The sequence below is a fragment of the Melospiza georgiana genome, chromosome 2 (genome assembly GCF_028018845.1).
Source record: "Melospiza georgiana isolate bMelGeo1 chromosome 2, bMelGeo1.pri, whole genome shotgun sequence".
NCBI lineage: Eukaryota > Metazoa > Chordata > Aves > Passeriformes > Passerellidae > Melospiza > Melospiza georgiana.
The window spans coordinates 112,712,996-112,740,404 of NC_080431.1; the positions used below are offsets into that span (position 1 = coordinate 112,712,996).

Below are 27,409 nucleotides of genomic sequence, written 5' to 3' on the forward strand. Positions count from 1 at the left end.
TCCCAGAAATAAGAGGATTTTCAGAGATACATTTTTGACATTTATAAACTCTCATGTCCACTGCTAACCTCTCCATGCTGTACAGGTTATAGATTACAAGTCTCTCTATTTTTTTTGTCCCAGGAGGGAGCAAGCCTGAAATTTCTCCATATTTCATGCATCTTTCTGCTTCAGTGAGGAGCCCCATTCTGCACAGGGACCCATCACCTGCACTATTAAGCACTATCTATAACTAACCCAAGCCATCAAATTGGTTCATATCCATCTAAGCCCTGAGCCATCATCCTCCATTCATCTTTATCTTACAGACTGAAAGAATCATGGAATAGTTTGTGTTGGAAGGGATCTTTAAAGAACATCCAGTCCAACCCCCAGATTTTGGAAATCTGTTGCTTTTATTTCAGAACAATGCCTTTGTGTGTCTGAGATATTTTCTGAATTCTTCAGCTATGACAGTTGGCATGTTAGAAAATTATTTCCTCTCCCTACAAGCCTCAGAGCTGCAGCAAAATAACCCACACTACCTTTATCTGATATTCCAATATATCTATGCCTTGTTAAGGTGCTAGAAAAGCCATACCATACTTTACAGTCATTTTTTGGTTTTTAATTAAACATGCACAATATGTCCCTCATTTAACAATACACTGAATACACAAGCATGACAGGGAGGGACTAAAGGCTGTGTGGGTTTTTTTCACATTTATTCCTATGTGAACAGCTGTGTGGTTGTACCACTGCATTAAACACTTCTATATATTTATTTAATAATTCTAATAAAATTGACACTGATACCTCATATTTTGATTGCCATAGGATAGATCTTTTTACTGTAATTTTCCTGTGTGGAATACATAAGGCAATACAAAAAGCAAAATTCAAAATAAACAAAAGCAATATTTAATTTCTCATCTCCCCTTTTGGTCTTACACTATGAGATTAAATAGTTAGGAAACAATATTCCTTCCAGAAAATAAAGAAACAGAGATTGAGAAAACTCTTTTCTAGAGGGTTTTGAATATATCTATGCCTTGTTAAGGTGCTAGAAAAGCCATACCATACTTCACAGTAATTTCTTGGTTTTTAATTAAGAATACACAATATGTCCATCATCTAACAATACACTGAATACACAAGCATGACAGGGAAGGACTAAAGGCTGTGTGGGTTTTTTTCACATCTATTCTTATGTGAACAGCTGTGTGGTTGTACCTCAGCATTAAACACTTCTATATATGTATTTAATACTTCTAATAAAATGGACACTGATACCTCATATTTTGATTGCCATAGGATAGATCTTTTTACTGTAATTTTCCTGTGTGGAATGCATCACCCATTTCTGCTGTACAAAGGAACAGAATTTACAGATGAGTTCATCTTGCAGTGCTAGGGATCTCTGTGAAGTCGAAGTTCTCTGCATCCATGGAAGGAATAGCAAGGCAAAGCTAATTAGTGCAGTGAGAATCTGGGAGGAGAAGTTGCTTCCTGTCTTTGAAATTTTCCACATCTTGGGTGAGCTGATCAGGCAGTGAGTGCTTTGTGACAAGCTGCAAGGCTGATTGTACACCTTCATTTGCTATGAGATTTAAATGATATTTCCACACTAATATGCAGTTGTTTCCTAAGTGAATATGTGGTGTTTACTTAGGCAAGAAAAATTATCTTTTTTTTTGTATGTACAAGACAGTTGGCTTTAAAATTTTGCATTCATAGAAGCTGAGTAATGCACTTAATGGCAAGTAATTTTTTTCCCTTTACTCCCCAGTAGGTTTTAGTGAGAGAAGCTTCCTAAAGAGATGTGTCAGAAGAGAGGGAAATATGCCGGTCTTTTACAGCTATGTGGGAAACAGTAATGTAGCAATTGTAATATTTATTAAGCTTCAGATTTTATACAAGCTACAACTTTTAGCTTGTATTTTTCTTTCATCAGATAAAGAAACCAGGGATTTAGCAAGAATAACAGAGCTTTCTAGCACATTCAAAATTCAGTGTGTATGAAATTAGAGATATTCCAAACAATATTCATTGAAAACCAGCTACTTTTTCTTACTTCCCATTTTTGTATCCAGACAATGTGAGTGTAAATATTATTAATCAGAAATTTAGACGGTTTTTCATGAACACAAGAAAGGGAAATGAGAAAGACAAGAATGTTTTCCTTCTTGTTTCTCTGCTTCTGTTGCTGTCCCTGTATGATATGAAGACAACATGAAGTCTGTAAATGTGCTCCAAGTTAACTTCAGTAGTGTCACAAAAGCAATATTCAATTTCTCATCTACCTTTTTGGTCTTTCACTATGAGATTAAATACTTAGGAAACAATATTCCTTCCAGAAAATAAAGAAATAGAGATTGAGAAAACTCTTTTCCAGAGGGTTTTGAATTGATCAGGCACTTATCCCAGATAGTAAGATATAGTGGCATAAATTAAAATACTTGATACTAAATTTTGCCACTAAGGCCATCTGTATAATTTAGAAGGATGACCTTTGCATCCTATTAAAGGTATGCAAAAACTGATCAGCCACATGTAGAAATTGAAAAAAAAATGCAGGTATGATCTTGATGAATTCTTCACATGCATGAGACAGAGCCAATCTAATTTCTTTGTTCTTGCAAGCACCATCAGCATCTAAATTTTGCATTCTTAGGGCAACTCCAAGATTCTACACCTGAAAAATGTGTGCAGTGTGATAGGCCCTGAATTTCCAGAGTTCACATGAAAATTTTTAAGCAATTCTTTGAAGAATAAATTTATGTGTAGCTCCCAAGGAAAGTTGGACAAAGAATTTTTAATTTACACGTGAAGCAATGGTTGTCTTGTAATTTCTACTCCCTGATAAAATGAATTAAGCCTTTCAAGGAGGGAATGAACAACAGTGAAGTCGAGCAGTGAGGATCTTCCTGTGCAAGACAGACAGAAGATCAGCCAGAAGAACAGCTGACCAAAGCTGGAATCACACAAGTGACCACAGACACTAAGCAGAGGGCATAAATGTGGTTCAAACAGCTGCTTGCTATTAGAATGAGGGTTTTCAAGTACTGTGTAGGTAATGCTTGGACAGTGTAGCCCATTGTTTAGGGTAAGTTAAAGAAACCATTCCTGGAAAGAATAGTTTGTGGTCAGACTCTCGTTATCAGAGCTCTCTTCTCACCCCATCCTTCTCTCTCACTGGCTGCCCTGGCACCTCATCTGTGTCTGGTGAACCAGATAAGTGGTTGTCTCGAAGCCAGGACAGGCAGCAGTCATTCCATCTGCCCCCTGAGCACCTCTGCTGCTGTGGGCAGCACTTTTCTGTTCTGTGGCCCAGGCAGTTTGTGCCCCCCGTGCTGTGTGCTATGGGGGAACTGTGGTGGGCTCACCCTGCCTGGTGCCCACCAAAGCCCCTCTGTCACTCCCCTCCTCAGCTGGGCAGGGCAGAGAAAATCCACCAGAAGGTTCATGTGTGAGGTGAGGACAGGGAGAGGTCACTCACCAGTCACTGTCATGGGCAAAAAAGGCTCAACTTCAGGAAATTACTTTATCACCAATCAAATCAGAGGTGGGTATTGAGAAATAAACCCAAAGCTTAAAAAGCATTTTCCCTCCAGCCCTCCCTTCTTCCTGGGCTCAGCTTCACTCCTGATCCTCTCTACCTCCTCCCCATGGCAGTGCAGAGGGATGGGAAATGGGGACTGCAGTCAGTTCACTGCACATTTTCTCTACCACTTCTTCCTCCTCAGAGGGAGGACTTCTCAAACTCTCCCCTGCTCCAACTTGTGTTCTTCCCACGGGCTGCAGTTCTTCATGAATTGCTGCAGTGTGAGACCCTCCCTCGGGGTGCAGTCCTTTGGGAACAGCCTGGACTCCTCTCTCCATGGGTCACAGCTCCTGCCAGGAGCCTCCTCCAGTGCAGGGGTCTCAGCCTCCTCTGGGTATCCACCTGTTCCAGCATGGGGTCCTCCCTGGGCTGAGGTGATCTCTGCATCCCTGAGCCCCATTCTGGGCTGAGGTGATCTCTGCATCCCTGAGCCCCCCTGGGCTGAGGTGATCTCTGCATCCCTGAGCCCCATTCTGGGCTGAGGTGATCTCTGCATCCCTGTGCCCCATCCTGGGCTGAGGTGATCTCTGCATCCCTGAGCCCTCCATGGGCTGTGGGGGAATTTTGGCTCCAGCCCCTGGAGCAGCTCCTGCCCCTCCTCTGCCCTGGCCTTGGTGTCTGCAGGGCTGTTGCTCTCACATCTCCTCACTCCTCTCTTTGGCTGCTGTTGAGCTACAGGGTTTTTTCTCCCTCTGTTAACTAAGTTGTGCCAGAGGTGCCCCCACCATTGCTGATGGGCTCAGCCTGGGCCAGCTGGGCTGTCAGAGCTGGTTTTGACTCACAGGACGCAGGGGAAGCTTCCAGCAGCTCCTCAGAGAAGCCACCCTTGTACCCCTCAGCACCAAAACCTGGGCCCACAAACACAGGGTTCTTCCTGGCTTCCTGAGCCAGTCCTCATCTTGCTTACAGGTGCAAAAACCACTTCTGGGCAGACACCCCACTTGCTGAGAACCCAAATTTCATTTCACCTAACATTGCCAGGCTGAGAGTTATGTAGCCACTCACTTTTTCTCTGCAGCTACTGGGGAAGGGAAAGCAGCTGTGGAGGGCAAAGGAGGAATATAAATTCCAGCTTTGGGGCAAGCTGTGCTCAGGGAGCGCTGCCTTTCCCCATGGTCTGCCCAGAGGTGCCAGGGAGCCACCTCTGACTGCTGCCCCATTTGTAGGTGGCTACAGCCCAGTGAGATGGATACAGCTGAAATGAGCATTATTTGCCACATTGGGAGCCTCACTCTCCTTTGAAATGGAGACAGACTGATGATGGATTTAGCCCACTAAGCAGAGGCTGGAGCTGTGCAGTCTTTCAGCCATATGGTTTTGATACTCATAACATTCCTCGAATTAAGGTTCAAGGAAAACTTCAAAGTCTACTATTACTTGGTGAAATTAATACTATTAGAGGCATTAATCTGTGGACTTCAGTTGGATTCTCCACCTGAGAAGAATAAGGAATTAGTCTTTTGTATTGATGTGTAGTCACAAAGTCCTTAAGAACTGTTGGCCATTTGGTCCATCTTATTCAGAGGAAAAAATAAAAGAGCACAAAATATGGGTGATTTTAGAGTTTTTCCTGTCATTTCAGAAAGTAAAGAAATAATTACCTTGCCTCTGGGAAGTTAAAATACATTATTTTGTCCATTTTTGTTTTGTTTTATATTTCTATTAAATAGGTTAAAATTTTCTGTTATAGATTTAAAAAACCAGAAGTGTGTCTAACCATGTCTTCCTATATGTACATCTAAAAGTACAAACACAAGGAAAAAGCAGATAATTAAAGTGATGTTATGATATGAAATTTGATTCTCATTTTAACCTAGGAAATAACCAGCAATAAGCTTAAAAGCAGAAGAACTCCAGAACTATAGTAGTAGACTTAGTAGTTTAGATTTAGATTTAGATTTTTAGTAGATGTAGTAGTTTAGATTTCAAAAAGAAAATTAACTTGTAGATATCAGATTTGTCCATTTGGTCTCAATTTGTAACTGAGAGCAGTGCAAACTACAGAAGTAGTGACAAGTCAATTGTACTTCTAAAGAGCTTTTTGCTTGATATTCAAAAAAGTCAAATCACAGAAATAATCCTCTGTTTACAGCATAAACTTTAGCTTTTGTCCGTTGATGTTATTTCCACATACTTAGATTCTGAATTACACTTACCTTCCCAAAATAATGGTATAGAAAAAGAATAAAAGGAAAAGAACTAGTGTGCTGAAAAAAGCAGATTGCCTGTGGATGATAAAAGATCTACTTAAATATTGTTTCAGTAGACCAACTGATATGTCTAGTAAAAACAGCCAAGCTTTGATGCATACAAGGCTGTTTTCAGATCTAATAAAAGATATTACCCTCTCTACAAGTTCTGGCTTGCTTAATGCCTTATTCCATCCTGGCTACAAAGACACAGCCATTGCTCAAACATTATTGCTACTGTGAACCTCCCAGCCAAAATATCACTGCTGCTGCAGAAGTCCTGCTCTGAGTTACTTCACATTTATCCAACATATTTTAATGTAATCTCTCAGAAAGGCTGCAGGGCTACATAAAATACAGCGTGGCATGCAGTTAGTCTGCATTGTGTTCTGAAGTGACCTGTCACAGGCACAGGATGGAACAGCAATAGCAGCTATCAAAATTCAGTCCTTGCAAATCATCCATGTAAACTGGCATTTGCTTACTGTACCATTTCATCAAAAGAGAAATAATGATTATTTTGGACAATGGGAATTATTTTTGTAGGTAACTGGCAATAAAATAGATAGTGGAGAAAAACTTCTGGACAAAGTTAAAAAAAGAAAGAGTGGAGTGAAAGCACATAACTAAAGGTTTCAAAATCCAACTAGTCTGCATGCTACTGTATGAAATCCCTCTTTAGACTGAAGAAAGAAAATCTTTAGTCACATGAAAGGAAAAAATCCTAGCTTTACAAAATTGCAAACTTTCTTCCTGTAAATATTTTTAGATTTAAGCCTTTCTCAGAAGCTATTTTTATAAAGCTCAGACAAAACCATTGGTACAAGATCTGAAATGGATCTGTGTTTCTGTTCAAATCATGTTTGTTTCAAAATCTGTGGTTTACTCTTAAATATTTTTTTCCTATTTTTTCTGATCACAGCTTTTTTTCCCCCTTTTTTCCATTCCAAATGTGTAGTGGCAACCCTTCTCCTTTCAGACTACCCCCTTTTGAAGTTTTGAAACTTCTGATGGTTTCTCAATGACACTGGTTTCACATGAGCCCATTGTCTGGCTCTGCCTGTGCCTGTTGGTTCCCCTTGATTCTTTCAGCCAATTTCAGTAAACCCTGAATGAGGAAAAAGGGCTTTTCAAAGAGATACTAATTCCTACAAAATTTTAGGAAGAGGAGGAAGAAATGCCAAAAAAATGCCCACTGTGGGAAAGGGAAAGGAAACTCAGTTATTATTCTTCCTGCTTGCTATTAGCCACAAAATCTCCTGCCTAGCCCAGCATATCCAACATAAACCAGGCACTCCAGCACATGAGGGATGTCATTTGGGGTTGAAGGGAGATCAGGGCTGGGAAGGTGGAGGATGCTCAGCCCTAGGAGAAGAAGCTGCTTCCCTTCTGCTGCACCCATGGCAACACTGGTGTTTACAAACCCTGCTGAGGAGGAGAAAATGGCCATGACTGTGGTGGATGGGGTTTGTGAACCACAGCTCCCTCAGATCCCCACCAGTGCCATGACAAACACTCTGTGTGCACAGGCATTCAGAAAAGATGAGGAAATTCACAAATCTACAGAATTTCTTGCTGTTTTTTTTAAACAATGTCCTCATCTAGCACATTTAGGAACAATACTGACAAGTTTTAAGAACAGTTTCCCTTCTTCCCTCACTCTGCTTTTAAGGCTGGAAGGAAGTCAAACTTCTCCAAGGTTCATGTGGATGAAGGGGACCATATGGCTGTCAAATCCATTTTTTGAACTCGGTCCAAGTCCTACGAGATGGATGCTTTTCACATGGACACCACATGGATTATCTGAGGACAGTTCAGCTAGCAATGAACTAGTTAGGGAAAATATTTTGGATTGCTCCCTCTCCAAAAGATAGGGAAGATACTCTTTTAGGCCTATAAACAGACTTTTTGACAAATGGTCTCTGCAACATCTTCTGAGCATTTGGTAGGCACAGAGAATTTCTGTTCATGCTGTTCATTTAACCCATAAGTGCACAACTAGATGAATGTGAATGAATGAACATGAAAATGCCACACCATGTTTCTCTTATCACAAGAATTGTTCCTAATCAGTTAACATCCTTTCTTCAATGTGAGAGACCACAGAATCTTTTTCTTATAAAAATCTACTGAATCTTTTTCTTATAAATTTCTATGCTTTCTGCCTAAGCAACTATTCTTTTTACCTGTAAGTATTTAACTGCTTCTATGAGTCTTTTAAGAGTGACATAACGTCCATTCCAACATCACTGTTAATATCTCTCACAATCAGAAAACAGAAGTTGAAAGATGGAAAGTGAGTGACCACTATGGGAACAAGTCTTACACTGATGTGATGAATGGTAATTAAAGCAGTCACCTCAGGAGAAACTAAAATGAAATGTCTGTATTTGACCTTTATTTGCAACAGAAAAGAGATAGAGCATCACTCCAGGAGAGTTTTTACAACTTCTAGATACATCATTAGCATGGGAATTTTTTCCCTAATTTTGAATGTTAATTTATATGTAAAGTACTGTCACCCAACCTGCTGTTTTCTGAGTGTTGGTGGACAGTGTGTGATGCCACATCCAAGGGGCCGAACCAGAAAAAAAAGATCTTTTGTGTGTTTTGTGGAAAAATTCTGCTTTCTCCATCTGTTATTCCTCCTTTTGCTACCTCACTGCAAAACTCCACAGCTTTACTCTGCATCAGCAGCACTGTAAATTTCATTTTTGTCTACTCATGGAGCTGTGCAGCCTCAACCAGAGTTTAAGAACTGGGGATAAACACATCCATTAACACAGAGATTTTCTAAATTCTGAGTAATTCCCTCACCAGAATGTTTTGGTTTTCATTTTCAACTAGTTTACAACTGGTTTCACTTTTTGTTTGATGGGCTGGCTGCAGTGCTGGAGCAGGGAAATGCTTCCCTTCCCCACATTTTCACACTGAATTAAAGATGTCACAAAAGCATTTCTAATCATATCAACAATTTCTAATCATACCAACAGTTGTGTACAGCAGGGAATTAACCTCTGTCACAGAGTTTGGAGCACTTAGTCAGATTTGTCAATTCCTACTGACTTCTGTCTTCATCTCACAGGTATTCTTTAATCAGCAATTTATCTTGCTTGTGTTCTTGTGTTTCCACAGCTGCTGCACAAAGACAATCTGGTAACTTTTATTTGCAATGTTGGGATGCGTGAACCTTTTCAGGCAGAAGAGTGTAGCACAAGGTGAGCCACAGCAAAGCCCTCAGAAGCCTGAGCAAAGAGGGGCAGGCATGGAATCCTGTCTGGGCAGGAAGAATTCCCCAGCCACAAGTCCATGTGCAGATTGCTGGTTCAGGAACCACACAGGGTGATTGCAGACCCAATACCTTTTTTATTTGGTGCCATAAATAGCTGTGTGCTTCAGCCTATTGTGACCTTTGATTAGCACAGCTTCAAGCTGCTGCTCTGTCAAGGCACTCCAGAATGCACCTTTAAACCAGGCAGGAGCGCAGCTAGAAACAATAGTTTTGGTTTTTTCCCCATGCAAAATTCCTCTGGTATTGCTGTGCTTCTGCAGATTGTACACAAAGTAGAATCTAAAACCTGCAAAGTACCAGCAAAGGTCCTGGGGAGCTGAAGAGGAATCAGTTCTTCATCTCTTCCAAGTCTAAGGCTTCAATTAAAAGTTAATTGAATAATAACTTAATAATCCAAGTTCCCACTCCTTCTCTTGGCTGAACAAATGCTTTTTCACAAGAGGGAATTCTTGCCACAAGTTGTACCACCATTGTTTCCACAACTACTGTTCATATTTTTTGTTGTTGTTGTTGACTTTTATGTGACCTGACAGTCAATTTCTTGGTGGACAATTGCCCACATTATAAAAATCCACTGATGTGTCACTCTTTGGCTCTGCCAAAAGAAAGCCATGGTTCTCAGAAGGAACACAGTATTTGGCCTGTCTTTTAAACAAGGGACTATTAAACAATAAAAGAAATTACCAGCAACAAACATAGCAGTTTATTTTTAAAGTTAAGTGTCAAAATACAGGCAGCTACAATTGTCTATGAGGTGTCACCATGCTTCTGTAAGTTATCATAAACAGTGAAGGGCTTGGGGGAGAATACTGTGGTGGCAAGGGAAGGTACAAGCATTGTAGGTGCAGCTATTTTAAATGCTTTCCCTGGAAAACAAAGTGGATTAATGGGAAATAGGAGGAAAAGCTGAAAGTAGTTGATAAGGGACAAAAAAAGGAGGCTACAATAACATGCCCAGAAGCATGAAAATCCCACAGATAAAAGAGCTGTTTTGATATGATTACATGTATTTCTAACCCAAACACAAAACACAGACACTTGCAAACTTTCACCATGGTTATGGCTTGTTTTTATTGCTGAAGAAAATGCACATACAGCTATTCCTTCAGTAAACAAACTGTTGCATTTGTACAGTGATGAAGCAGCTGCATCCCTTGTTTTGTTTACTGAGTGGCTAACACAGCAACATACTTCAGATTTCCATCCCAAATCCATCTAATGATCAGCAAAAAAACCTAATAATTCTGCTAAATTAGGAAACATCAGAATCATCACCACTTGATTTTGAACTCCAGCTTTTTACTGAAAAACACCCACCCAATGTTGCTCCATCTCCTGCAATGAGCAATTAGTATTTCGGTTTTTTAGTCTTTTGTCACTGTGTGGTCCAAAAGATAAAACATTTTGCACTGGAGTTAAGGTTGTTGGCCTGAGCCTCTCAAGCAAACATGGGGAGGCTAAATTCCTCCTGTGCTTTCAGCTCAGTATCGGATCTTTCACCTCCTGCTCCGAAATTCTTGAATGATGTTGTTAAAATGAGACTGAACTTGGAACACAGACTAACAAAACTTTAAGCACTTCAGGTATTCCTGAAGTCCGAGTTCGCCACATCTGCCAAACTTCTGTCCTGCCCCAAGCATCCTTTCCCAGGTTTTAAATCCAGGCTTGAAGTCCTCCCGGTCGCCTTATAAAGCACGCACGGACCGGGGTTCTACTGATCTCCTACTGTGGCCATGTAAAGGCAGACGTATCAAAGAAAGGAAAAAGAACCAAAGAATCTCAGAATATTCAGAGCTGGAAGGACCCATGGAGATTATGGACTCCAACCCCAAGCCCTGCGCAGGACACCCTGAGAGCCACCCACGAGCGCCTTGTCCCTGAGCTCTGCCAGGCTCGGAGCTGCGCCCGCTGCCCGGGGAGCCTGCAAGAGGAACAAAAGCTCCGTCTGGCTTTCGGGAAGCGCCGGTGTGCCCGAGCGGGGAGCGGGCTCTGCTCTGCGGGCCCTCAGGGCCGGAGCCGCCGCCGCCGCCGCCGCCCGCGCTCCCGTCCCCGTCCCCATCCCGCTCCCGGCCCGGCCTGGCCCCAGCGCGGCGGGAGGCGGCCGCGCTGACGTCACCATCGTCACCGCCCTGACGTCACCATCCGGGCCCCGGCGCGCGCCCGGCGGCGCGGGCCACAATGGAGAGCGCGCGCGCGCCCAACCGACGCCAAGCAGGCCCCGCGCGCGCCCGCGCGCCGCTGGCCGTGCGTGCGTGTGTTTGTGTGTGCCCCACAGCCCTCGTCCTTCCCTCACCGCCGCCACCGCCCCGCACACCGACACACCGGGGGGGGGGGGGGCGGCCGGGACCGGCGGCCCCGGGCGGGCACACGGGCGGCGCGTCACTGCCGCGCTCGGGTGGCCGAACCGCCGCCGCGCTGGGCCGGGTGCGGAAGGCGCTGCCGGCGCCGCCATCTTGCCCACGGGGCCCCGCCAGACGCGGCTGCGCCGCCGCCGCCGGGAGCGCGAGGAGCCGCCGCCACTGCCGCCTCCCTCCGCGCTGCCTCCCCCGCACCGCCGAGCCCTGAGCGCGGAGCTCCCGCCGCCCGGCCCGGCCCCGCCACCCCCGCCCGGCCGAGCCCCGGGCGCGCGTCCGCCCACCCCCCCCCGCGTGCGCCCGGTGCCCGGACGGGGCGGAGCGGAGCGCGCAGGCCCCGGCCCAGCCCCAGCCCGAGCCCAGGCAGGGCCGCCGCCGCCGCCGCCGGGCAGCAGCTGGTGACGCAGGAAAAACGCCCCAGAGAGAGAGAAGCGCTCAGGGCCGGCACCCGGAGCGCGGGCAGCGGCGCCGGATTTGCCCTCCCGCTTCCCGCCGCAGCGCAGCCGAGTGGGAGCCGGGGGAACGGAGCCGCCCCCTCAGAGCCGCGGCCTGGCATGAGACCGTGCCCCGCCGGCCGCCGGGCATGAGGCAGCGCCCAGGAGGGCTCCGGGCCGCCGCAGCAGCCGCCGCGGGACGAGGGGAAGCGGTGCGGGGGTGAGTGCGGAGCGGTGCCCGGGCGGGGCCGGGCCGCTGTTTGTGCTCCCCAGGGATGGGGCTCCGCGGGCCGGGGCGCGGCTGGGGGCGAGCACGGAGCTCCCCGGGACCCGCGGGGCTTGAGGCGGCGGCAGCGCCTCCCTCGGAGCCCCGGCGTGTCGGCCCCGCACCGCCGTGTTTTGGAGGGCGAGGGAAAATGGCTGACGGCTCCTCATCCCCGGCTGCCGGCGGGGGGGGAGCGCCCGGCGCCCTCGGGGGGCTCTGGCCGCCTCTCCGGGGCCCCCGCGGCCGGACCCCCCCGGTGAGCAGGGCCCGGTGCGTCCCCGCAGCGCTGCACCGGCATCGCCTCCCCTGGCTCTCGCTTCCCTTCGCCCCGAACGCCATTACTGAGGTGGAGTGATTGGGGCCGCGTAGGCCCGGGCGACGCCTGGAAATCAGGCCCTGCCGAGGCGCTTTCCCGACGGTCTCAATGAAATCCAGCAGCAGCAGCTCGTTCACGCCCGCTGTAAACACTGTTAACACGTAGGCCACTCCTCTGGCCTCGGCTTCCAGCGCCCCGGCTTCCATGTACGAAAAGCGTTCGTGGCTTTTTCGTCTAATTCCTGCAGTTCGCCGCGCCGCTTCTCCTCGGAGTTGTGTCTTAGGGCTTGTCTGTAGCGATTTATTTTAGGCAGGACAGCCCTCTTCCCTTGCCCGACGTGTACGGCAGAGGTAGTTGCGTGTGGTTTGGCCGCAGATACTCAGTGTTATTGTCCTCGAGAAAACGGGATTTCACCAGTTGGATGGGTTGTTGGGGGTTTTGTGTGTTAGTTACCACTGTCTTAACATGTGCCGTCCCACTTTGTGCAGCTTTGTTTGTATACAGTGGGAATAGCTTTTGAAAATTACTTATTTTGTTCTTGAGTGATTTTTTTTTTCTTGTAGAGGTATCCAAAAATGTTGTGATAGTTTTTAAGATGCCATATTTAATTTCCAGCTTGCTCCTTCAGAAGTCCAGTTAGGTATTTTGAAGATTTGCAGTAGCTCGCAGCTGTACAGGAAAAAAAGAACCTTTCAGAAAAGAATTGTTCTAATTAAATGTTCAAAGGACTCCCAGGCTGGCTGCAGACATATTGTGTCTGTCTCAGCTGTTTTCATGTTATCTGTACAACTGGGTTTATATTCGCAGTTTTGCAGCTGTGTTCATATCACTGGGCGTTTGTACCAGCCCAGAGACCCTCTGAAGTCGCAGGCTCAGAGCCAGCACCAGGCCTGCTTTTGCTGACCTACTTGCAGAACTGGGGCCTGTATTTTTTTAAAAAGTTGTTGAATTGAGATACTGTTATGCATTCTTCGGTATACAGTGGCAACACTTGCTGTGACAGATCACGGAACCTGGGGTTTTTGGCAGCTTCTCAGGGGCCTGACAAATGGCTGCTAAAATTGTTACATTTAGGAAGGGGCTATTGATGGGTGTTTGGGGGATTGACCTTTATTGATTATGGAATAGAAACTGTGTCCCTAGTAAGAAGGGGTTAGGGGTGGCTGAGAGCTGTAGGCAGCTCACTTTATTATTCATATTGTACTTGGCAATTTTCTTTTTTCATATTTTACTTGAGAAATTGTCAGGCCTCCCCACCAACAGTGTTGCTGATCGAGTTGCATATTTCTTTCAGCAAAACCCAAGTCATACATGAGGGATTTGGTTTGTTTGTTTGGGCTTTTTTGTTTTGTTTTGTTTTCTCAAACAATGCTTTTGATTCTTGGAGTTGAAGTAATGTTTATTCTTTGAACCAACAGACTACTGTAGTGATACCAAGAATTTCAGGGAGGCATACAGAATACATGCATTGATTATTCTGTTGCAATCCACCAGACAACAGTGATGCTTAATGATAGCTGTGTGCAAAACCCAAAAACATAATCATAAAGCTGCAGTGGAAGAAACTCAAATTATCAGCATGTTTATGGGGAGGGAGTTAACCAGAAATAAATGTAAGATTGTATCACAGTAACTTTTCCCTCTCCAGAGGGTCTTGTACTTTCCTTTTGTGTAGTTTTCTTCAGGGAGTTTCTTTTGGGAAGCTTCTGTCTGAATCTTGCCTGGCTGCTGCTTCACGTCTTGCAGAATTTGCCTTTGTGGCAATTTCTCTGCCCATGGAATTGACAGGAAGACACATCTGGAGGTGGTAATCAATAAAGATGGTGGTAGCAAAACTGTTTTCCATCTCTGTGGAACACTGTCACCCTTACATAAACATTTTGTTCCCCACATTGTGGTGCCTTTGTGCTCAGACCTGTGCAACTACTCTGTGTTCTAAAGGCACACTTTTAGGTTTCTGCATTTTATTAATGTGCTGAAATTCATAGATGAGAGACTCAAAATAAACTAAAATAGTTATTACTGCCTATTTTGCAAAATTAAAGAGACTTCTGAGAAAATAAAGGTACCTTTGTTCCAAGACATCTTACATTTGAAATTAAAATTAATTTAGGACCTTCCAGTATGAATACAGCCCTGGGTAAGAATGGATAGGAATTCATTTCTTTATTAGTTTGAACAATTTATTTTTAAATGGCTTTGAAGTTCTGTTTCTGTCAGGTGTGTATTGAAAATATATTAAATTCCATGGAAAGTAATTCTGCCCTTCCTGCTATGCTTTAGCCAAGTTCAGAACTTAGTTCAGATATTTGAATGGAAAGTACTTTGGTGTTAGGCAGTACTCTGAGTGTAGAGATATATGTGTATATAAACATATATATGTGTGTGTGTGTGTGTATGTAAATATATATATATATAATATATATAATTTATGTGCATATATATTTATATACTCATAAATTTATATGTGTATATAAATATATATGTGTGTGTGTATGTATTTACTCACTTTTTAAAAAAGAAATACAGTTTTATCTATTCTAAGAGATCAAAAATAGGTATATTTTGAAAACATCCAGATCAAGACAGGCTCATTTGTGAAGTAAATGGATGAATGAATCAAAGGTGTCCCTTACTGTTTTTAACTTCAAGCAGAATTTTATATTTTTAAGGACAATCCAAACTCTGCAAAACCTTTGAAACTATAGCACTAAGTTTAATTCTTTCTCTTGTAATCACAGGAGCCTTGCTTATCCAGCACTTGCAGAGAAAGAAACTTTGCAGGATTTTCTGTTCATTTGAAAAGTTGTAAATGTGAAGGCTTTTGTGTGCAGGTGTTTGCTGGGTGTGAGCATTAACAGCAGTCTGGATGTGGATTCTCTTGTGCAGGTATCTGAAGTTTTCTTTACTTGGATGTGTCTTCTCTTCACCCTCTGCATATACACCCAGTTTTATTGTCCACATCACCCGTGTTCTAAATCAGAATTCCAAGGTTGAAGCTGGACTTCAGGGTGTGTTTTGGGAGCACAGCTTGGTAGTGTCTGTGTTTCATTGCAGTCCTTGTGTTTGTGCTGTTCCTGTGGACTTGTCTCACATCTCCCTGGCTACCTGTGAATAACAGCATCACCTTTATTCTGTAACATAACTGAGCCTTGTTCTGATGCTGCAGAGCACAGCCCAAGGAGGTCTCCTGTTAGCACATTCTTGCAGTGAGACTTGAAGTTTTCTGTCTGGGAAGTTGGAGCTACTTCTGTTTCTGTGTTAGAAAAACACAATTACTTTTTCCATGTATTAAATCGAGTTTTTTGTTCTCTTAGTAATGTAGGAACATCTGAAAGTTGTCACACTCTAATTATGAAGGTTGTAATTCATTATGAGTTTCCTTTTTAGACAGTTATGTTGTATTGGCTGGTTCTCTTATGCTTAGGGCTAAAACATGACTTGAGAATGTGGTTAACAGAGGTGTCCTCTGCACTTGGGGATTTAGATATTTTGTTTAGAGTCTTCAGTAGACAGGGCAGAGAAATGTTCTGTCACTGCCTTGCACCCTCAGAATGTCACTGCTGCCTTTCTGATACATGGCAGAGCCCCCTGAGCCCATTGGTGCATTGAGTGTGGTCTCCAGATCTGGGTTGGTGATTTCAAATGGGGTGTTGTGACATTGCAGGAGAGCTGTTAATGCCTGTCCTCACTGCACAGGGTAGGAGGAAAGGAAGGAAGGTCTTAAAGTAGCCACTTGTGACTTGGTGTTAAACTTTTTGCTTCTCTTTTGTTTTTTTTTTCCTTGAGGGAACTCAACAGCACAACTGGTTTCTTCTGCATTTTGTGTTGTGAATTTTCTAGTATTTGCTTTGTTTTATAAGAAGCCATTAGTTACTCATTTTATTGGAGAGTTGAATTCAGTCTGCTTGTTGTTAAGGCTTTTGGGTTGACACTTTTTCAAATAGAAATTATAATGCTTGAAATGAAACCCACTGGGATATAGGTATGTTCCCAAGCTTGCTTTTTAAAAAAACATTGTTGAAATATGATTTTCTTAAAGAATTAATTACTCTTGACTGTGAGAATGATTACTTGCTTTTGGTTGACTTTGTGTCAGTACAGCTCTGAAAGGGATCCATGGGATGTAGATTTAAGGTCTAGGTAAATTTTGAATGCTGGTGTTATCAACCATTTTCATGAAGTCAGATTGAAGATGCTTTGGAAGTTCTGGGTAACTATCAGGAGTGTTACTGTGGGAAGCTTGTATTTGAAACATCCTGGATCTGCTTACAAAACCACTATGTAACCCTGTTTGGTGACTTTGTTTTCATTACACGTGTAACTGCTAAGAGAAAAATGTGATTTTCTTGCATTTGGATCTTTGCATGGACATTTCAGCAAATCCTCCTGTTTGGTTGTTAGCATTCAGCGGTGGATTTACTCAGAGGAGGGGAATTCCACATTGCATCATTCCTTAGAGATGTGCTTTTTTTCCAAATTCTGTTTTTAAGCTGGGATTCAGGACTGTGTGGAAGGCAAGACATCCTTGTTGCCTGAGTTTCCTCATTTCCTCTCTGTTACAAATTGCAAAAGACTTCTTTAACACAAGTGTTCAAGTGACTGCTTCAAAGTAATGAAAAGTATGTGGAGGGAATTGCAGGGCTGTCTTTTCATTAAGCTTTCATGTAAAATACCCAAAACTCAAGTAATAGAAAATTGTCCCTGGAAGAGCCTTTAACACATATTGTGTTATTTTGTGTTTGTAGCAGTCGAATGGCACATGGAATGACAGAAAAATGCACATTCCAAATTCCATAGGGTTCAGTCCTTAAGTCATTTACTTGCTGCTTAACCTTTTATCCTGCTTCAGTGGGACTGGGTGTGGGAAGAGGAAAAGGTTTGGTTTGTCTTAGCTGTAGCAACATGAAATGGTGAGAGAAGGAAAAAAAGATTGTTGAGAAATGTGTTCAGTAAGAAACGCCAGCAGTGATGTTGTCAGGTCTGATCTCTCTGCTGCCAGAGAGGCTCCTTTGCTTGGAGGGGTGTCCTCACTGCCCCTGTGCTGTGGGACAGTGGGGACAGGCCTGTGTTGGCTCTGGGTGGAACTTCAGTTCTCTTGTCCAGAGATTCATTTGGCAGTGGGGTGAAAAAAGTCTCGTTTTAAATATAAGACAGGAATGAACATTGTTGTCAAAAATTAGCCTTGAGTTGTTTATGGTTTATGTTTTTCTGTTGTTTTAGCAATCAAGTACTTCAGTGTGTTTTTTAGTACATTTCAACAGGACAAGTTCATGATTTTGAAAGTTAAATAAGAAAGATGTATCTGTTTAACTTAATTTATAAGTAAGTATGTTGACGTAGTGCTGAAATTCTGATAAACCAAAGCATTAAGCTGTAGTTTAACCTGTATTTTAGACTTTGTGAATTTCAGATTTAGAAATAGATTATTAATTGTTTGATAATTTCTGATGTTTTCTTTTAATGTGTTTTCCTGAATCCTTTAGCTGTGAGGATTTCCTTTTCTTAAATCAAAATTGTGACATAAATCCTCTGGAGGTTGAAGATCTAACTCAGCTGGCAGGTTGTGCAGTTTCAGGTTCCAGTTTTGCCCAGCTCTCCATGTGTGTTGTCCTGTCTTTCAGGCAGTGTTTTATGAACCACAGTGGGGCCTTAAAATCCCAGGTGCTGTCCCTGGAACACTCCTAGTGCTGTGTGTGTATATACAGACATGTGCAGACACTCATGCCATGGGGCTTTTTCTGGGATGATGTACTGATGTTTTTCTTAGGTGAGGTGGTAATGTCACATTTCTGAAGTGCTTTTCAGTTCTCTTGCTGTGTCAGGCTGTCTTTGTGATAGTTTTGGTAATTAGACAGAAACACAGCCTGAAAATTCTTACAGTGTGTGTTCTTGTAGCAGTTCAGGCAGGTTCCTGTGGTTGACAGTTTGTCACATGTCTGGTGAAGATGCAGCTGAGAACATGAATTCCCTTTGTGCCATTTGGGAAGCTTTTTTTTTCTTCCATGTATAGGATTGCAAAGCTGAGGTTGTTTTTTGTTGTTGTTTGTTTGAATGGCTGCAGCAGCCATCAGCTGAGTGATGTTCAGTGAGCTCAGTGGGAGTGAAGCCTTGCTGTGAGCCCGTGTGTAATGAAAGGACCCCAGTCAGTCCCAGCTCTGGTTAGCAGGTGTATGGCTGGAATTTTCCACTTACCTGCACCATTCTGAGAGTTTTGACTAGATGAAGAAGGGTTTGGTAGTTCATCCTGTCACGAATGTTCCTGTTATTTTCTGTCACTTTCCTGAGAGTGCTGTGAATATTTGGGAGCAGTAGAACTCGGGATGTGTTGCCTGGAGGCAGCTGGAGGAGGACAGTGGCTGGTTTAGTTTCATTGTTGGCAGGTGAGAGCCAATATAAAGATTTAATTTGAAGGTTCCACTGCACTGTGTTGGTTGATCCTTAGATGGTACTTGAGAAGATCATCTTTGAGCATGAAATTGTAGCAGCACTCAGTGCTCTGTTTGTGTCACCTTTCCCCAGGTACGAGTGTCACCCTGGAGCTGAGATTTGTGCAGGTTCTGGGCTCGTGTAGGCCAGCAGTGAGTAACTCAGCAGCTGAGAGCAGGGGATCAAACTCTCTCTGTGCTCTCAAGGATGTGCTTCCACTGAGCCACACCTGAAACACACTTGGAGGGCTTGGCAGTGTTGATGAGTCACTGCAGTTCTTTGTGGCTGTGAAAATACAGTAAATAAGTCGTAGTTCACACTTCAAATGAAGACTAACCCTGTGGTTCTACTTTCAGTTTAACAGCAAATTTGCTTTAAATGTGAGTTTATCATTGATGTCACTTAAGTTCTAAATTGCAGTTGTCCACTAGAATTCTTTATTCCATATATTTGACATAATCAGTTTCTCTATTGTTTCATCAATTGAAGTTCTTGTCTAGAACTTCCTTCCAGAGATGAAGTGGGGGGAGAAGCCTGAACAACCATGTTGACATTTAAACAGTTCACTTGCAATGATTTTTCCTTTGATAAGAATTGTGAGGAAGTTACTTTGGGGATACATTTCTGTAGGTATAACAAAACTTTACTTCTCACATAGGCTGCCAGAGTGTTTGTTTTCTCTTAAGCTATTTTCATGGGTTTTGTGATGATTTTCTCTTAATTAGAAATTATTATTAAAATCTTTGTAGTTTGCTCCTACCTGCCTGGTTGGTCAGGTGTCAGTAATCTGCTTTCAAGGAGAGTTGTCTTGTCTCTACTGAACAGCTGATGTTCTGTTTCCCAGAATTGGTGATGCTAGGGGTGTACTTTGGAGACACTTTCCAGCTGGGAATGAGAAAGTGTCTGAATTACACACAGCTTGTCACAGGGTGCATAAAATCAGTTGAGTTTTTCTTTGCCTTGCTGCATTTGTAAATATGAGGTTGATGTTTTAGGGGCCTTGTTCTTGTACAGATTCTTGATAAATGGAAGTGAAAAGTTTGTTTTCTTCATATTATTTCATCAGGACATGGGGTTTGTATTTCAGTGATTTTCTCTACAGAACTAAAAGCTTATTTTTTAAAATGTGTCCATTATTCATTTTTTAGGTAATTGTCAGATGGCTTAGTGAAGTTACTTTAAAATTGTGTGTGGTGAAAAACAAATGATGCAATGAGCCTTGGGAAGCAATTATGAATCATGGTCTATATAAGCATTTTATAGTCATTTAAGAACCATTTAGGGGGATGGCAAATGGATCCTGGGATCCAGCCTGGCCTTGAACACTTGCAGCAATGTGACATCCACAACTCTGGGCAGCCTGTTGGAGTTCTTCACCACCTTCAGAGTAAAGGTTTTGTTCCTGGCCCCTCATCTAAACCCACCCCTTCCAGCTTAAAGCCATCCCCCCTGTCCTGTCTCTACCTGCCCTTGTCAGAAGTCCCCTGTATGTACTGGGAAGTGCTTTAGTGCCTCCCCAGAGCCTTCTCCAGGCTGAGCAGCCCCAGCTCTCTCAGCCGGTCTTTATGGCAGAGCTGCTCTGGCCCTCTGGTCCTTCTCCTGATCTCCTCTGGACCTGCTCCAGCAGGGCCTTGTCTGTCTTGTGCTGGGGAGCCCAGGGCTGGACACAGCCTGGGTGTGGGGTGTCCCCAGAGCAGAGCAGGGAACAGAATCCCCTCCTTCTCCCTGCTGCCCACCCAGCTCTGAATGCAGCCCAGGGCACGTTTCCCTTTCTGGGCTCTGGGTTGTGTTGAGCTTCCTGTCCCCCAGCACCCCCAAGTTCTTCTCCTCAAAGCTGCCCCCATTCCATCCTTTGCCTGGCCTGTACTTGTGTTTGGGATTGCTCTGACCCATTTGTAGGAGCTTGTGCTTGGTCTTGAGCTTCAGGTTCCTCTAAGTTTATATAAAATGGAAAATGGGGAAATAGGGGAATGAGGCTTGTCATTAAACTGGTGTTTGCCTCACACCCCTAATTAGGAGCTCTTCCTCCTGTTGGATCCTTGGCTCATTCAGTCAGATGGAATTGGATTTCATTCAGTATTTTATCTGTGGAATTCTCTCTGTAAATGCATGTGTGACATCAGTGTGAATAGTGAGTAGAATTATTTCTCTGTTAATAAGGAAGCTTGATAAGCTTGATAGGTTCTTTGGGTTCTTTCCATTCTCCTCCTGTGTGTTACCCAATCATTAATCAGACAGTTTGTGTTCTCTTTGTGTTACTGATGGAGAGCTGAGACTCAGAGGCTGTGAACCTCAAGCCTACCTCCTGCCATAGCTTTTCAGTGGATTTTTGTTAGCTATTCAGCAGTTACACAGTATTTTGGGCTTAAGTTTCTGCTGTGCCTCCTCACTCTTTCTCAGTTTTCTCTTTCTCTCAATGCCAGGAAAAATGAGGGGAAGATGAAAAGGTGAATCTGAAAAAGACAGGTGTGTTCTCCAACAATGTTTTTGAACAAGACATAGATTTGACTTTGGGGATTTCTATATAGCTGCCTTATAAGCCAGAGATTTCCCTTTCATTTCTGAAGTTCTGTTTCTTTCCTTATAAAACATCATTAAACTTCTGTGACAAATAAGGTACAGACAATTTTTCTTCCTGGTGCCTCAGTTGATTACTGTTTACCCAGGTGACTTAGTTCAATGGAAATGAAATTACAGTGGAAACCAGATTACTCTGAAAATTCCAATTAGGTAGGAGAAAAATGACAAATTCAGCCTTTGACAAATACAGAGAACATGTTGTGTCTGTCTCTCATGCAATTTTGTTAAATGAAAACTTGTGAAAAAGTCCTAAGATGTTGACTGTCACAGTGGATGTGGCTGTTGTGCTCAGCTACTCATGCTCTGTCATCTCTAGTTCCATTTTGTTTTTTACCTGATTTCCAGGTAGTGTTTGAATTGTAGGGTTTTGCTTACAGTTTCATAGCTCTGGCTTTTTTTTTTTTTTTTTTTTTTTTTTTTGTCATCAGAAGTAAAATTTTTGCCACCTTCTGTGTTTTACAACTTCTGTGTTACCTGCTGTGGCTTTGTCATTAAGTTGTCTGCTTGTAGTGAGAATATTCAAAGTATTACTGCCAAATAATTTTCCTGACTCACTGTGATCTGCTGAGTGTTCCACTGGCTTTATCATAATTTCCAGGACAGTTTGTTGCCTTCACCTTCTCAGACTTCTTGCACTTGGCATTATTTGCTGTGGCTGCTTAATATTTCTTTCATGACTGAACTTGTGCTGTTGGTGGACTGACATTCCTGGCATTTATCATCTGCTAAACAGCTTTCTCTGTGTGCATTTTCCTGTGAGATCCATTGTGTGAAGAATTTTGCTCTTTATGACTTTTCTGTGTTGTAAAGGTTCATTTGTGCTATAATGTACATGAACCTTGATTATATATTAGTTGCATATGTGCTAATTCTAATTGACTGTGTTCTGTTTCCTTCCCTTTCCCTTCTCTTCTGGGGTGTAATTTCATGAGAGCTTTGCAGTGGTGCTGAAAGGGTTGGTTCTATTCATGGTTATGTGTTCTTCCTGCTTCTCCTGCCATTGTTAGTGTTCATATGGCTTATGATGCAGCTGAAAACTAAAATGATTTTATTCCTATCCTCCAGTTACCTTTCAGAGAGCTTGGCTTTTTGATCTGGCTGGTGATGTGGTGATGCAAGGGGTAAAAAAGTGGTTAGGATGGAAGCCAGCAGGATTTCCCTCCTTCCCTTCTTGTCACCCTGGAGACTTCCCTGATTTCAGGTGCACTGGGAGGCTTTACCCTGGCTGAAGGCTTGTCCACCTGCACAAACACAATGAGACTGACTTTCTAAAATCAGGATGCAATGCTTGTCCTGGGGGATGAGGTTGCTGTTGCACGCTGAGATTCCAGTGGCAGAAGCAGAACACACCCATGCACACACTGTGGTAGCAAAGCCACCTTACTGGAGTTGTGTCACCCTCACGTGGTGCTGCTTTAAGCCCTGTCCCTGAGGAGAGCAGGCCCTGTGCTCCTCTTGTCTCTCCTGGCCTGTTGGTAGGCTCAGCTCTGTAGGCTGGTGTGTGATGGAATGAGGGCTGGTTAGCCAGGGCTTTATGGGATTGGCAGTTTATGGGATTATTTCAGTGCAGGGAGAACAGCAGCACTGTGTGTTGTGGATTCTTTTATTTTCTGTGTGGTGGGCTGTGGTTTTTATGAATGACTTTCTGGTTTTCAGATAGCTGCAAGAGAATTCTTAAACCCATCCTCAGCCCTTAGGATGATTGTTTTCTCCCTTAGTTGATTGTTTTCTCCTGCATTTCTCACTAAAGAGGGTTATGACATGCTTTTTAATAGGCTTTATGGATACAGAAATACTGTGTTTCTGGGACAGGGGTGTCACTTCTTCGTTCTGTGGGGGGGAGTGAACATAGTGGAAATAATTCTCCTATTTCCAGCCCTGCTTTGTTCTTAGTGTACTTTCTAGGGGCTTCTTGTTCCTTTCCAACCTCCTCTGCTATGTATCTTTTTGCATTTATATCAAACTGCAGCCTTTTGTGTTGGCAGAAGGAACATGAAGACAGAAGACAAAACTGCTGTTCTGCTGCCACTTCTTACTTCCCTATAGAGGGGCCAAGATTTTAAAGGGGAGTTGTTACACAAGTTCTCTGGAGCAGGTCGATAGTTTTCAGGGGGTTCTGGAGCATTTTCAGGGCTTTCTGGAGCATTTTCAAGGGTTTCTGGAGCATTTTCAGGGGTTTCTGGAGCATTTTCAGGGGGTTCTGGAGCATTTTCAGGGGTTTCTGGAGCATTCAGGGATTTCTGAAGCATTCAGCCTGCCTGGGAAGATGGGCTTGTATGAGTTGGGTTGGAATGGAGCACGTTTAAGACAGGCAATATTAAAAGACATGAGCTATCATCTTGTAACACCTCTAGGGAGCTTGTGCAAGGTTGATTTTTCAGGCTAAGGATCTTCTGACTGAGATGGTTGTAAGGCAGCAGAAAATGTCAAAATGTTTACTTGCATTATCTGGCATGGAGCAGCACAAAAACCAGCAGGCTGAGCAGGCAGTTGGTACGTTGGAACTAGTTGGAAGTTTGGCTGAGTTTGTTAAATAGTTGTGAAGGAGCTTATTGAAACACAAATTTTAATGCTGGTGTCACTTTCTTCTGTATTAGAGGTATTTGAATTACACTTGACAATGATGGTAGAGTTTGAGTTCCTGTGCTTACTTTGTGCTGATTAAACATTACATGAAAAGTAGAGTTTAAAAAAAAAGTGAAATTAATGCTAGTACAGTAACAGGAATGCTTAGATATTTGAATTTAAAGCATTTAAAAATACCCAGGTATTTCACAACGTTGTTGTGATTGAAGAATGTAATCTGCTTCCAGCTTAATACCTGTGTTAGGTGTTGTATCATGCTTTAATTATTTGCAATTAACCAAGCAGTAAGTTGTGTTGGTTTTATACATTGTGTGAAAATTTCCATAATGTGTTGATAATGTCACAGAATATTAGATGTAAAGACTGCTACAATTAATTGATTTTCTTTAGTACAGTGTTTAACATAGTTTAGAGAAGCCATTAAGTTTTCCATAGGGAACACGAAGTGAGGCAGAAGGGCTGAGCTTTAATTTTACAGACAGTTTTAAACTCCACTTTTCTCCCAGAATCTTTGCAGTCCAGTTGCAGTGTTGGCATTGGGTACTGCACACCACAGTGACACATCAGGAGCTGGGCAGAAGCAGGGTTTGAGAAACAGTGCACAGGTAACATGTAACAACAACATTGTAGTGATATCCCTGATTTACTGGCTGAGTGACTTCAGCCAAGATTTCAAATATTTGTACCCTGAGTTTTGCAAAGCCTTGACTGCAGTATATATACTATAAATAAGGCCATGTTTTAAAGCTGCAAGTGGGGCAAATCTGCAATGCCATTATCCTTCCCTTCAGATGCTTGAGAAAGAATGAAGGTAGCAAAAGCTGTTCAGCACTTACCAGTGGCCTCATAAAATGCATGAATCTCATCAGAAATTACAGAATCCACAATGTGTTTATGTATCTGAGGAGGAAACCAAGGCCAGGGATGGCACTGAACATGAGTGAGGATTTGGACCTCGGTGTGGTTTGGCACAGTCTTCCAAGCATGGAATGTTGAAGAGTTATTTTGTTTTTTACTCTGTTTCATAGGAAGAATTAGAGTTGTGAACAGTATTAAATGGTTCTAGTACCTCAAAGAGAGTGTTTGATTTAAGCTTTTCTAATTAGCTTTTTTAGGTTTTTGTCTGCAGTTAGTATTGTCTGTAATCCTGAGGCAGTTGGACTGGATGATCATTTGAGGTCCAAATGAACAAAAGAATTCTATTCTTAAATATTCCTGTGATAGAAGGAGGAAGTAAATACCTCATGATTTTAGCTTCATCAATCCTGCCTACAAAATTGTGTTTAAAAAAAAATCTGTGCTTTCTTTGTGAGCCCTGCAGCAAAAGAAGGAAACAACATCCAAGGAAGTTTCAGAGGTTTATCCTCTGTTTATCTTCTGTTTATCTTCTGCTAGAGCTAGGGTACAAAAGTTCTTAACAATTATGAAGGGTTTGTGCCCCACTCATAAAAAGAAGTGAGATATTCTGTGGATGTCTTTTGGAATTTACAGGACCCATGTTCTCTACTTAACAGGACCTGGCTTAGAGAGACATTCTAGGACCTGGCTTAGAGAGACATTCTAGAATCTAATGCAACCTAAAATAACAGCAAAACCTTCCTGCATAAATTGCAAGTTGAATTACTATTAGTGAGTGGCTTCACCACTACTCTCACAATATTTGATACAAACCCCAATGTTTTTAGCAAGTTAAAGGTCCAGGCATTTGATGATGAAAGGAGAAAGGAGCCTTGAGCATTGCCAGGGTTGGGCATCCACAACCTCCATGGGCAGTGTGCTCCAGTGTCCCACATCCTCACACTGAAACATTTCCTCCTAATATTTAACCTAAATTTCCCATTCAGTTTGTGCCCATTACTCCTTTTCCTGTCAGTGCCATTCCTGATCAAGAGTTGCTCTCCAGTTTCCCTGTAGAACCCCCTTCAGATATTGGGAAGTTGCTGTGAGGGCTCCACTCAACCTTCTCTTCTCCAGCCCAACTTTCTCAGCCTTTGTTAGGGAGATGCTCCTCTGCTTTTACCTTGTGGCCTCCTCTGGACTTGCTCCAGCAGTTCCATGTCCTTGTACTGGGGACACCAGAACTGTACACAGCACTCCCAGGTGGGGTCTCAGCACAGCAGAGTAGAGGAGGAGAATCAAAAGACTTGAGAGACTACCTGAATTTCTGTGCTGAATTGTAGCACACTTGTCTGATTAAATTTACAGGAAAAAATAGTTTTAAAAGATCAACCTTTACTGTGTGAAACCAGAATTATTAACATGATTTTAACAAACAGGAACACATTCCTAGTCAAACCCTTCACCTAGCAATTCACAATTTCATACTGTTAATATATTACCAATTACACAGATAAAACTATAAAATTACTAATGAATATTGCACATGGCACCCACAGGAATGGGTGACAAACAGTGAGAGCACATCACAGAGTAATGTGAGTTATCTGCTAAGCCTGGCACAATAAAATGTGCACTAACACAGCCAAGTGTCAGGTCATTTACCCCAACAAAGCACATACAGAAAACATTGTCTATATTGGTGAACATGACAAAAAACACAGTTATTTTACAAAAGCAACTGCCTGTGAACACCACAATTGTATGTTTGTAGCAAGAATGAACCTTAGCTCTGTTTTTTAAATATAAACATAATTTTGATCACAGAACTGATAGGAAACTTGTGAATTACAGCCTTTTACATCTAGGAAAAAAAAAGAGTAGCCAAGAAGTTCTCCCTCCACACCAGTTTGCTGCTCCAGTGAGATGAGAGTGCAGTGGGATGAATCAAATCTCTGAGCCCATTACAGAACATGAGAGACCATGCACTGCCAAGGTAGCCTGGCTGTTCTGGGCTTTGCAACTATTTGTCTACTCCCTTGCACTTAGGGAATAAAGATGTCCTTTTCAGATTGATGTTTCTCTTCTCTTTGACTTTTGGGCTTATCAAAGAAGAAAAAGAACTGAGAAATCAGCAGACAAGAACTACACAAACTGTACTTTTAACTGGCACTGTCCTTTCAAAAGAATCAGAACTGCCAATCAGGCACACAGACAAAATCAGGAAGAGCAGAAGAACCTACCTTTTCCTCCAGCTTCTGAGAAGAGTTTACAGCATTTCCTCCACATGACATGGCATCTCCTCCTTGGTTCTGAAGCCCCAAATTATAAATACAATAAGGCATTATTTAGAGCTAGGAGCTTTTAAGCTGTGGAGTTCAAGAACAGAACCAATACAAAATGTGTGTTTTGCAGGTCTTTTAGCTTGTGCTGCAGGAAAACACCTGACTGCTTGAATTAGCACAGAGAGCTAAGAAAAGCAGCTGATACCACTAGCACCTATTTATAGATACACTTTCAATTAAGAATAATGTACATACAGAG

The 27,409-nt window shown here is 43.0% G+C and overlaps 1 protein-coding gene across 2 annotated transcripts in view; it reads left to right on the plus strand.

Annotated features, from left to right (window-relative positions):
• Positions 1 to 11,775: 11,775 nt before the first annotated feature.
• The window catches only part of USP9X (ubiquitin specific peptidase 9 X-linked), a 102,298-nt gene continuing 86,664 nt past the window's right edge, over positions 11,776 to 27,409 (plus strand). For both annotated transcript variants that reach the window (XM_058019227.1, XM_058019228.1), the window contains exon 1: positions 11,776 to 12,072. The gene's annotated coding sequence lies outside the window, so the exon portion shown is untranslated. The remainder of the gene's footprint in view (positions 12,073 to 27,409) is intronic.